Source organism: Glycine max, chromosome 20 (assembly GCF_000004515.6).
Source record: "Glycine max cultivar Williams 82 chromosome 20, Glycine_max_v4.0, whole genome shotgun sequence".
Lineage (NCBI taxonomy): Eukaryota > Viridiplantae > Streptophyta > Magnoliopsida > Fabales > Fabaceae > Glycine > Glycine max.
Genome location: NC_038256.2, coordinates 11,575,205 through 11,588,582, shown reverse-complemented (window position 1 = coordinate 11,588,582; position 13,378 = coordinate 11,575,205). Strand labels below are relative to the sequence as shown.

The window sequence follows — 13,378 nt, the reverse complement described above, 5'->3', positions numbered from 1 at the left end:
GGTCTCCAAGATCTCCTTTTCCGCTTCTTCCATCTTTTTGTTTGGAATTGCTCTAGGTGGGAATGGAAGAGGGATAGGGGGCTGCTGTAAGTCAAAATTACAAGAAGAAGGTCCACCTGCATGAAAAATTTTGTTAGGAAACTTTTGCTTTTGTGCAACTATCTCATCCTCTTTTTCAGGTGTAGAATGAAGCTTGACAGGTTCAGGTGCAGGTGCTGCTACTAGTGGAGGCACTTGAATTTGGTTGCCAGACCTCAAGGTGATTGATGCAATCCTATCCCACAAAGGCATTGGGTAGAAGACTCCAAGTAGATTGGGCTAGAGATCCAAGGGAAGGCCCTAGGGTTCTCATGAGCCTTAGGGTAGATTTTGAGCCCATGGGCTAAGTATGAGCCCGCTTATCTTTGTAAATATTAGAATAGGTTTTTCCTTCGTTTGGGCCTTGTATTTTGGCCATTCTAGTAGTATAGGGTTTTAGCCTTGTATTTCGGGGCATTTTGAGTAGTCTTTGTAGTAAGGACGTTTTTTTTTGTATTTTCATGTTTTTTTGTCATGGGGGTGAGCTTAGCTATTATAGGAGGTGTGTAGCTAAGCTCTAGCTTCTCATCTCAAGGAGGTGAGCTTAGCTATTAGAGAGGTATATGTAGCTAAGCTCTAGCTTCTTTAGGAATCTTCTTAAGGAAGCTTCTCAAGGAGGTGAGCTTAGTTATGAGAGGGGTGTGTGTAGCTAAGCTCTAGCTTCTCAAGGAAGTTTTCTCAAAGAAGCTTCTCAAGGAAGTTTTCTCAAGAAAGCTTCTCAAGGAAGCTACCTAGTCTATAAATAGAAGCATGTGTAACACTTGTTGTAACTTTGATGAATGCGAGTCTTGTGAGACACAACTCAAAGTTCAACTTCTCTCCCTTTTTTCTTCTTTCAATTTCGTGCTCCCCCCTCTCTCTTTCTCTCCCTCTTTCTTTTCCTCCATTGAAGCATCCTTCCAAGGCTCATCTTGGTGGTGAAGCTCCTTCTTCCATGGCTTATTCCCTAGTGGATGGCGCCTCTTCTCCTTTGTCTTCCGCTGTATCTCCATGGTGGAAAATCACCATTAAAGGACCTCATTGAAGCTCAAAGATCCAGCCTCCATAGAAGCTCCACAAGCAAGCTTCCATCAGTGATGGCACTCACATTTTTCAGATTCTACACAGTTTGTGAAGGCAATTTGTCAGAATTTTGGGACTGAGTTTGGTTCAACTGAGTAGCCATCTACCCCATCTGATTTGTCAAACTCTGAATGGAGGCTTTTGTCTCTTGCTAAAATTGCATATTCTGGATGGTCATTTGCCTCACTAACTCTTCTAAGGAAGGTTGAGGAGGGGCCTCAGTTGCTTGTTGTCTTTGTTGTTGCTGCTGCTGTATTGGAGGAGGAACATATGGCTTGCTTGGACTAGCAACACTCTGAAAAGGATGGACAGGCTGTTGTTGTTGTGAAGGACTTGTCCATCTCAGATTTGGATGATTCCTCCAACCTGGATTGTATCTGTTGCTTGAAAGATCATAATTATTTTGTTGTTGTTGGTTTTGCTGCTGAGGAGGTCTATTATAAATGTTTGCAGCATAAGCTTCAGGTTGCTCATTGACTCCAGATTGCTGCAAAGAAGGACAGAGATCTGTATGGTGATCTGCAGAAGAACATAGACCATAGACTCTTGCAACAGGTGTAGATTTCTGATTCATGGCAAGCTGAGCTACTAGGTTGACCAAGACATCAAGTTTTCCTTCAAGCTTTTTATTTTCAGTAGATGAAGATGAATCCATGGCCACCTTATGAACTCCTCTAAGAATAATAGCATCATTTCTTGCATTGAATTGTTAGAAGTTGGAAGCCATCTTCTCAATCAAATTCCTAGCCTCAATAGGGGTCATATCACCAAGAGCTCCACCACTGGCAGCATCAATCATACTCTTCTCCATGTTGCTAAGTCCCTCATAGAAATATTGAAGAAGGAGTTGCTCAGAAATCTGGTGGTGAGGGCAGCTTGCAGACAATTTCTTGAATCTTTCCAAGTACTCATACAGGCTTTCTCCACTAAGTTGGCTGATGCCTGAAATGTCTTTTCTGATGGCAGTGGTCCTAGATGCAGGGAAGAATTTGCCCAAGAACACCCTCTTAAGGTCATCCCAGCTGAAAATGGACCTAGGAGCAAGATAGTATAGCCAATCTTTTGCCACTCCCTCCAAAGAATGAGGAAAAGCCTTTAGAAAGATATGATCTTCTTGGACATCAGGGGGCTTCATGGTGAAACAAACAATATGGAACTCCTTAAGATGCTTATGAGGATCTTCACCTGCAAGACCATGAAACTTGGGTAGCAAATGTATTAGTCCAGTCTTGAGAACATATGGAACACCTTCATCAGGATATTGAATGCACAAGCTTTCATAAGTGAAATCAGGTGCAGCCATCTCCCTAAGAGTCCTCTCACGAGGTGGAGGTTGAGCCATGTTCTCAGTATGAAAATTAGTAGTGGAATGCTCAAAATCAGAATATTCAGAATCACCCTCAATAGAATGCTCAGAATGCTCAAAATGCACAGAATGACCAGGATGCACACTATCTATGAAAGGTTCTATCTATTTCAAGATCAAAGGGTTGTAAATCACCTGGATTGCCCCTAGTCATGCACTATATGCAGCAAATAGTGTGTTTCTCAACAAGCACCTAACAAGGGGGTAAAACTACAACTATACTCAAACAATATCAAAATGAGCAGAAATTTTGTGAGGAACACCCTAAAATCATGAAAAGATAGCACAAAAAATTTCAAACAAAAATTCAAAGTCTAACTATGAAAAATACCTAAGCAAAGTTTAGAAAAATATGACAATAATACTTGAAAAATAAAAAAAAAACTTAGTAAACGGATGATTTTTGGAGCTTGGGAGAACCCAACTGGCTATAGAGGTTTGTCACAATACGGGAAATTTTTTTCTACCCCAAATGCATATATAATAATAGTCGTTCTGATACCCGGAGCAAAAGTTATGGCCGTTTTAAGTTTTGCTAAAAACAAGTTCCCAAAATTTTTGTCCCTCTCAAATACTGCCACACTAAGTGCTCCTGGTATTTTTCACACAAAATATGGATCAAAAGAAGCTACCACAAAAAAAATTAGCCAAAAATAACAACTCTAATTATCAAAACAAAAATCGCTAATTAAATTGCAAAATCAGTCGCTAATTCCCAATTGCTAATCACTGTTCACAGCCAAACACAAAGCTGAAACAGTCATTGAATCAGTCGCTAAACAAGGGATGCAACTGAAATACAAAACAGAACACTACACAAAATAAGATAACTAAACACTATTATGAACCTTTGGCCCACTGCTCCCCGACAACGGTGCCAAATTTGATCGAGGCCGTACCCAAATCAAATAAACATTAAAAATACAGTATCTAGGAAGTGATCCTAACTCGTCTCCCAACGAGCAACGGTCAACCAAACGTTTAAAACAGATAGTAATAAAACAATAACGAATTGGAGGGGCGGGGAGGGCTGTTTGTTTTTGTAATTTAAACAGCGAGCAAATTTAATTAGAAAATATCAAAATTAAAACACGTTGTTTCCCCTTGATTCACAAGCAAGTCTCTTATCCTTGGTTACGAGAATTTATCCTTTATCAGTTCAACCACTTAATCCAACCCTAAATTAAATTACTAAGCAAAATTTAACATAAGGCTGTCATTATGTGAGTAAGCAACACATACACCAATTAATCATGAACGGAACTGATCATTAAGCATGAACGTAAATTAAGCGCAGAGACAATTAATCAAGCACTAAGCATGCATGGATTAATAGCAACAAATGCAAAGTAATTGGTGAAGAGGAAAAACTTATCAGAATTCAATAGTAATAATAAAACCTCAAAGAGAGTTGTGCTTGATCCTCAAGAGAAAACAACACTGGAGACTTAGCCTTCCATTAATCAGTAGAAAATGAAATTGCAGATTGAAGCATAAAATGAAATTGCAGATTGAAGCAGAAAATGAATTTTATTGCTACGTGAATACTAAAAATTGGAATTGCAAAACCTAAAATTATTCTTTCTCCCAAAACGAAAAGACTCCCTAAACTAAAAGCTTGGTGCTTTTATATAGGTTCTCAGCCCCCAAAGCTTACAAATTTGTTTTAAGTCCATGCCCATTAATAAAATAAAATCTGGACAAGATAAGATAAGATTTGATAAAATAGAATCTAGATGAAATAAAATCTAGATAAGATAAGATAAAATCTAGATGAAATAATATCTAGATGAGATAAAATCTGGATAAGATAAGATTTGGTAGAATAAAACTGTTTGCTCTTTTCAGTTCAAGCCCAATTCCGGATTCAAGCCCAATTGGTTATAATTCTCCTGAAATTAAATTAAAAACACAAAATTAGTCCAGTAGGCCCAAATAATAAAACTGCATAATTAATTTGACAATTAAGGCTAATTAGTAATTAAAATGGTGATAAAACGGGTTAAGAAATAGGAGAAAATGATGACACATCACCTTACCTATATTATGGAGCCTTATATACAAGACCCAAAAATAAGGAAACCTTAATCTAATATGTACAAAGATAAGCGGGCTCATACATAGCTCATGGGCCCGAAATCTACCCTAAGGCTCAGGAGAACCCTAGGGCCTTCTCTTTCATCTCTGGCCCAATCTTCTTGGAGTCTTCTATCCAATGCCCTTACAGGGTAGGATTGCATCACTACTTGAGCTGCCAGATCCCTCCACCTTTGGGCGTATTCTTTGAAAAATTCATGCTCCTTCTTACACATGCTCTATAGCTACATTCTATCCGGAGCCATATTAGAATTGTACTGATACTGCCTAATGAAGGCAACCATTAGGTCCTTCCAAGAATGGACTCGGGAAGGTTCTAGATTAGTATACCAGGTGACGGCTGCCCCAGTAACACTTTCCTAGAAGAAATGCATCAATGATTTTTCATCTTTTGCGTATGCCCCCATTTTCCTGCAGTACATCTTTAGGTGATTCTTGGGGTAAGTAGTCCCCTTATATTTATCGAAATCCGCCACCTTGAACTTCGGAGGGATAATGACGTCGGGCACTAGGCACAATTCTGCCATGTCAGCAAAGGCATAATCTCCGCCTCCTTCAATAGCCCTCAGCCTCTCCTCTATGTGATCAAATTTTCCTTTTTCCACCATGGCAAGAGGCAGTCTTTCCACCGCAAAATGTAAGGGTTGTGGTTGTGGGCGATATTGAGTGCCCCCCAAAGTGTTTGGCAGGGGTATGCCACCAAACGCTTGCCTCTCAGTGGCATATCCGAGGCAAGGCTCGGAGTCGGCTAAAGTGTGGCCTCGGGGTACTTCATGTGTCTCCCCCATGGGTTGAGGGACTTGTGCCTGACCAGATTGGGGTTGTTGGCTCTCAATGAGTATAGGAGCAGAGTTATCGACATTCTCATCGGGAGCGTGTGCAACATTGGGTGGTGTATAGTTGGGAGGCAAGCCATATGGTGGGAAGGAATTCTTGCTTTGGACCTACACAAAATAGAGGCCACCCGCACTTCCCAATGCTTCGCCTCCCTGACCTACCATATCCGAGGTTGGGCGATTTACTTGGTTGAGGCCAAATGAGTGAGTTGGGTCCACCTCAGTGGCGGTACTTACGGCAATGACTGTAGCCATGTTGACCTCCATCATTTTTCTCATACTCATCATGGCTTCCATCATTGTGGTCATTTTCTCTTTCATGGCCTCCATGTCAACCTTCATCTGCTCTTGCACCTCCTTTATTTCACTCATCACTCTAGCTTTGGCACGCGTTCGGTAAGGGCATCATAAAGTGCGTTCTTTCCTTATGATTACAATGATTACGGTTCTGATTTTCAAGGAAATAATGCAGTTAGCAATGCATCCAAATGTGAAAAGAAGAATAAGCATGGATGTATGTGAATGATATATTGTTGAAGTATTGCAAGTTTTACACAGGACATTCAGTAGAACATAGGGTCGAATCAATTTAGATTTTCATTAAAGCAACATGGTTCATCACATCTTATCAGAGTTGTCGCAACCTACCCTTCGGCGGGAGGGCGACGCGAGGGCTCACTGGTGCGTCTTCCAAGAAAAGAAAATGCACAGAGTCGCCACCAACATTTATTTGAGGAAAACGTCGGAAAAACCAGAAATAGACATGGTCTACGAACTTTAAGTAAAAGGTTCGGGAGTTGTATTTATGCATGGGGAAGGTATTAGCACCCCACGCGTCCGTCACAAGGGACGGCAGCCTTTAACCAAGTGTGCAAACATGACTTCAATTTGTTTTATTTTCCCTTTTTTACGCTTTTTATGTCTTTTTATGCCTTTTATATTTTTTATCTTTTTGTGGTCAACAAGGGTGTTTCCCTTACTCTTACGTATTCCTTAATTGTGATAAGGAAATCAGACCTACGTAGTTCTTTGAGAACTAAACGTTGGTTAAGTTGTTTTTATCCCTTTTTGCAAGATATATTTTGACTGAACAAAAGGTCATTTAAGGTGTCGGACCATTAAACGATCTTTTGATTTTGAAAGGAGAGAAACATTAAGGTGTTGGACCGTTAATGATCTCTTGTTTTTTTAAAGAGGTGACAAAGCTACGTGTTGATTTTAGGCTTTAGAAATCCACGTTTAACCAATAAAAGCAGAAAAGACCATTTCAAGGCGTTGGACCTTAAAAATGGCATTTTAGGTGATGATGAAAGTTTGATTTATGAATTGATTTTAGCCTTAGTTTCACTTTGGTTATTAGTCAATTCGGTTAAGAAAGAAAAAACCCAAAGAGAAAACGTCCGATTGATTTTTTTTATTATTTTATTAAAAGATATTTTTTTGATTATTATATTATTCTTTTGTCTCTTTTTGGTTTTAAACGTGGTTACGGCATAACAGAACGGTCGGATTTCATTTTAAAAGAAATTAAAAGATGTTACAATTCAAATGAACGGTGGAAATTTATTTTATTTTTGATTACGCGAGATAACGACTTAAATAAATGACTAAAGCACGTCAAAAGCGGGTACGGAAAGTAAATGAAATAAAAAATAAAAGCATGCGAAACAAATGGGGACCTCTAAGGGTACAGAGAATGAATTGAAAAGTTTGATTTCGGGAACTTACCGGTTGAAGACCGAAGAACGATGAAGAATGGTGGAAAACCTTCGCGAAATCGCCCACGGAAACATCTCGGAAGCGTTACGGAAGCGCCTCTGCTTGGATTTTCTTCACGGAAACAATTTTTCTCACTAATTTTAAGTGATTCACAGATACCAGGAGGGTTTAACATTTTTGTTCTGCCCTCCTCCCCGTAATTATAGGGGAAAAGAGGGTGGTGGTTGCCGCCCAGCTCGCCAAGGCGAGCTGGGTTGCTTCCACCAGAAGGCACCGCCTTCTATAGGAAGATCCTGGAAGGTCCAAGTGGGCCCGATTGCTATTTGTACCCCCTATTTACTAAATACACCCCTACCCTTTTTTTGCTAATTCTTTTTCTGTAACATTGCGGAACTTTACGAATTACGTAACGATACTTGTTTTCTTTCCATAATGTCACGAAACCTTACGGATTATGCAATCATCCCTTCTTTGGCTTCCGGAATGTTACGGAACTTTATGGATTACGCCTTAACACGTCCTTTCAACTCCCAACATGTCGCGGAACTTCACGGATTGCCTAACGATGGGTATCAAGTACCTCGAAGTGGTCAAGCAAGGGTCGCACCCCAATAAACAGATGATCCCCGGACGAAATTAGGGTATGACAGTTGCCCCTCTTTACTTGTGTTTTATTGGAGATAAAATGAAAGTAAAGATAAGACACTAATTTCGTTCGAGCAAAACACCATTCGGCCGGTCAATCTCCCCGCCAGCAGTACCTGCAAAAAATCTTGAAAATGATCAGCACCGAACGACCAACATCATCCTGATACTACCAAATTAGTTCCTCTCGGTTGACACAAGGCGCAGAATGACCATAATTTGTCTCCGTATGTCATGGGGCTCGCCGCCTCTGGATGACAAAAGGGCGCAAAATGACCATAATTTGTCTTTGCATGCCATCGGACACGATTATGTCTGAATGGCGAAAAGGTGTGCGAAATGACCATAATTTTTCTATGCATGCCACATGACCTCAGGGTCAGTATGACAGAGATTGTGGGGCGGCCGACAAAAGCAATGCTCTTGCTCCTACGTATCCTCAATGAGGAACTCAGACCTACGTAGTTCTGGATAACTTGTGAGACTAAAATAGTCTCGGTGTTTTCTTCACTAAAATGCAAACATGCTTTAGTAAAGAGACAAAACTTCCAACTGATCAGAGCAACATATGCTTTTTGGATGAAAAACAATGCGTCTATTGGGGAAGGAGAGTATGCTGATGAAATTTTCTCATAACCATAAATGAGATTTTGGATGTTAGCATTTCGTTTCTAAACGACCATTTAGAGGAAACACTGGGTCCAACAAAAATAGAAGAAAATCACTCAAAGTGTATCAATCTCACACGGGTAAGTGTTTCATCCTAATTCCGAACCATAGATATGTCATGACTCGATTTTGCAAATCATTTCCTATCAAATCAAAGATTACATGCGTGATCATGGATCAATAGGACTTTTTCTTGGGAATGGTTTGTTTCTTGTGGGAAATTTGGCTTTGAGTGTTCTTGGCCTTTTCCTTTTCTGTTTTTGTTTAGTGTGAGGTGAGGACGTGTAGCCCTCTGAAGGTGAGGACGTGAAGTCCTCTAAAGGCTAGGACGTGTAGTCCTCTGAAGGTGAGGACATGTAGCCCTACGAAGGCGAAGGCGTGTAGCCCTCTGAAGGTGAGGACATGAAGTCCTCTAAAGGCTAGGACGTGTAGTCCTCTCAAGGTGAGGACATGTAGCCCTCTGAAGACGAGGGCGTGTAGCCCTCTAAAGGTGAGGACGCGTAGTCCTCTGAAGGCGAGGACGTGTAGCCCTCTGAAGGTGAGGACGTGCAGGCCTCTAAAGGCGAGGACGTGTAGTCCTCTAACGGCGAAGGCGTGCAGCCCTCTAAAGGCGAGGATGTGTAGTCCTCTGAAGGCAAAGGCGTGCAGCCCTCTAAAGGCGAGGACGTCTAGTCCTCTAAAGGCGAGAATGTCTAGTCCTCTGAAGGCGAGGGCGTGTAGCCCTCTGAAGGTGAGGGTACTAGTACCCATGGGTCCACCCTCATGAGAAAGCAAGAGATTGACTCATTGAGAGGGTCGATTATCCCAAATTCAAAAGATTGGACATTAGATGTAGGAAATCTATGCAGTTAACATGATTTTTAGGGATGCAGATGCATGCAACCTTTGTCGTGAAATTTGGTAAATGCGGACTTCATATGAAACAATGCAATGCAATGGAAAGTTGTACAATGTTCATGACATTCTTTCCCTATTTTGTGATTTTTATTTTGATTTAATTTTTTTTGGAAAACACAGATTGACTGTCCTTTTGAAAGAGGCGATAATTCATGCAACCTTATCCTATCTTTTGCAAATCTCTCTAGGAACTCCCTCAGAGTGTTTGTTCTGTTTGATTTAGTCACTTGACCATTTTGGAGTGACGGCAATGGAGTCGTTTGATATTTAACCAATCCATTGAAATTCTCGACTTTGTCCCCCCCCCCCCCTTTTTTTGTTTAAAAACATCGACGGGTGAGAACTTTTGATCTGCCCCTATGTTCACTGGAGGCTCATGCACGATGCCCCTCATTGCCCCAGTGTAAGGCTTTGAGGTACCAATTGTTATCTTTCGTCATGACCTTGTAGTTGGGAACCTATTAGGCGAGAACTTCTAATCTGCCCCCAGGTTTACTTAAGGTTTATGCATGGTGCCTTTCATTGCCCCAGTGTAGGGCTCTAAGGTATCCATCGTTGTTTTGTTTCCACAACCTTGTAGCAAGGAAGAATGAAAGAAGGGGTTGATTCTTGCAAAAAGAATTTTCCAAGGACGAGAAATAGTTGAAGGATTTTTTCAGTTGACGGGTAAAGTCAAATGACTCCTATTCTTGATAACTAACTTCTCTCTAAAAAAGAAACTTTTCGGAATGATAAAATGAGGTCACGTGAACGTCTATATTTTTACTTGAAACATAGCCAATCAAATGTTTTTTTCTTTTATATTGAACTTTTTTTGCTTTACTCGTCGTTTTACGGCACCCCCACCAACGTGCAAGACGAGTAATCTCTGATTGAACGGTCTTGGAAGTCAACACTCAAGAGCGCAGGTCGCTTGAGCAAACAAACCAATGGCTAGCACTCACATTCTGGTGGAAGTTGAATAAGCAAAGATGTGTTTGTGAGAGGATGAGAGAGACAAAGTTGTCAAATTTATCCATTTTATTTAGCATTGTAACTGTGGTTTATAATAATGGCATAAAATTGAAAATCCTGATGAGTCATTAGAGACATCTAACAACAGCTTTCAAAATTGCCCTATGTGTGGTGTCGCTTGTCAATGTCAGGACTCATACGCGATTCTCCTCAAATTTCAACCAGCCCGCATCAATTAGACTTTGCTCCTTATGCTTCGAGGTCATACAATGCTCAATGGAATACCCCAAGGCTCCTCCATGATAAGCACATGTTGCGTTTGAGTCGCATCCTCGGAGAAATGGAGGTTGATGAACCTTGGCTGGCATTATGGCTACCATTGAATTATCAAGTAGATATGGGAGCAAGTCAGCATAGGACACCGGAATTAGGGTGAATTCTATAGGCTTTTTCGCTGCAAAATTCCTTCCTTCGTTGGTGTTTTGGTTCGTGCTAAAGGTGGTGTTTAGCATTGGTCGTGTGGAAGGTGGGTTTTGTGGTTGATTTAGGGATGACCTTTGTGGATAACTGGGTGGTAGGTAAGGAGAAGGGTTGTTATTGGCTGAGTAATGACATTGTTGGATTGGTGGGAAACTTGGCCGTATAGGAATGGCAGTCACAGCATGGGTTTCTCCCTCATTCTCACCCTCTTCATTTGCTCAAGTTTTCTCATTCGTCTAAGCAGGATGATTAAATTTACCTCTTTTCGAACCCACTTTGATCCTCTCGTAAGCGAAAACTAAATCAGCAAAGCTTGAAGGTGTGTAGCCCACCATCTTTTCATAGTAGAACACTGGTAATGTGTCTACTATCATCTTTCTCCGTCACTAAGGGAACCACTTGAGCTGCCAGGTCTCTCCACCTTTGGGCATATTCTTTGAAAGATTCGTGCCCCTTTTTGCACATGTTCTGTAGTTCCATCCTATCCAGAACCATATCAAAATTGTATTGATACTGCCTAACGAAGGCAACCATTAGGTCATTCCAAGAATGGACTCGGGAAGGTTCCAAGTTAGCGTACCAGGTAATAGCTACCCTAGTAAAACTTTCTTGGAATAAATGTATCAACAGTTCCTTATCTTTTGCGTATGCCCCTATCTTCCGACAATACATCTTTAGATGGTTCTTGGGGAAAGTAATCCCCTTGTACTTGTCAAAGTCCAACACCTTAAAACTTGGGAGAGGTGATGATATTGGGTACTAGGAACAACTCTTCTAGGTTTGCAAAGGCATAATCTTCGCCTCTTTTAATGTCCCTGAGCCTTTCCTCTAGCTGATCCAACTCTCCCATTTCTGCCATAGCATGAGGGTTTTTACCCGGTGTGGAATGCAAGAGGTGTGGTTACGGGTGATACTGAGGGCCCTCCAAAGTTTTTTTCAAGGGTATACCACCAACTGCTTGCCCTTCAGTGGCATATCCGAGGCAAGGCTCGAAGTCGACTAGATTGTGGTGGGGAATTTCATGTGTCTCCCCCACGGTTTAAGAGACATGTGCATGATCATTTTGGGGTTGTCGGCTCTCAATGAGTATGGGAGTGGAGTTATTGATATTCTCACTGGGAGTGTACGCCACATTGGGTGGTGTATAGTTGGGAGGCAAGCCATATGGCGGGAAGGCGTGCTCGTTTTGAATTTGCACATCATGGGGCCGTCCGTACTTCCCAAATCTTTGCCTACCATATCTGAGGTTGGATGATTCATTTGGTTGAGGTCAGATGGGGGCATCAGGTTCACCTTAGCAACAGTGCTGGTAGCGGCAACTGTAACCGCATTGGCTTCCATTATCTTCTTCATGCTCATCATGGCCTCCACCATTGTGGCCATTTGCTCTTTCATGGCCTCCATGTCGGCCTTCATTTTCTCTTGCACCTCCTCTGCTTCCCCCATTACTCTAGCTCTAGCACGAGTTCGGTAAGGGCGGCGTAAAGCATGTTCTTTTCTTTTTGATAACAATGATTAAGTTCATTTTTTTTCAAGGAAAGAATGCAATGAGCAATGCAACCAATGAAAAGCATGGATGTATGCAAATGATGCACAATTGAAGTATTGCGAATTTTTACGCAGGATATGGGGTTGAATCAATTTAGATTTTCAACATGGTCCATGACATCTTTGTCAAGGTGAAACTGGAAGTAACAAGGACATCAACAGTCCTAAATGTATTTGGCAGTAGAAGAAGCAGCGATGTAACCTGATCCATCTTTTGCCCCAATTTTTGCAAGATGGTTACTTCCATACTTCAACATGACTTGATGAACCTTTTCGTAAAAGCATGAGTTTGGTTCAACCCGGTAATCCAAGGAATGGCAATTCTGATCGCCAATACTTCAACAACATTTCATAGGGATGAAAGACTCGAGAATACGCATGCTATGCATGGAAAATGTATTTGTGAGATTGAGATGCCCGAAGAAACATCATTTCCTAGTTAACCATGCATTAGGTACCATGTTCAATCATTTTGTTTTGTTGTTTGTGTTTTTTTTTTTTTTAGAAATGGGTCTATGATCCCAACATGGTTGGCTCATGGTACCTAACACATGCAACCAAGAATGCATCATGAATTTTCATGCTTTCCCTTTTTTTTGTAGAGGAAAACGCAAGGATCATGCATGAGCAAACATGAAAACAAAAGGTATATAGTTTTTAGAACAAAAATATGTTGAACGCATATGCATGATGATGCAATGACTCATGCAAAATGTGATGCTGGATTACGATAATAGACAAATGCAGGAACGATATGTTCATTATGATGCCATGAAGAGATGCTTATGCGATGCATGATATGAATGCATTTACAGACACGAGAGCCCGGAAAATTATCTCTTCTTACTTGCGCATTCGGGGGCGCAGTGCCCCATGTGTGCAGTTAAGAAGGTGATATGGACCTTCCGGCTTCCCGTGACAAAAGACGAGACCAACATACAATGCATGCGTGACGACATGATGTAGATGCACAAAAGCGCAACAGGGGAATGTACACAACATGGCAATATCCTCAAATAATCATGCA

At 41.2% G+C, this 13,378-nt stretch overlaps 1 non-coding gene across 1 annotated transcript; it reads left to right on the top strand.

The window, feature by feature from the left end:
• The first annotated feature begins 1,997 nt into the window (after window positions 1-1,997).
• Window positions 1,998-2,104, top strand: LOC113000833 (small nucleolar RNA R71). Its single transcript, XR_003266154.1, has one exon. It is a non-coding gene; the product is annotated as a small nucleolar RNA R71 (small nucleolar RNA).
• Window positions 2,105-13,378: the final 11,274 nt, after the last annotated feature.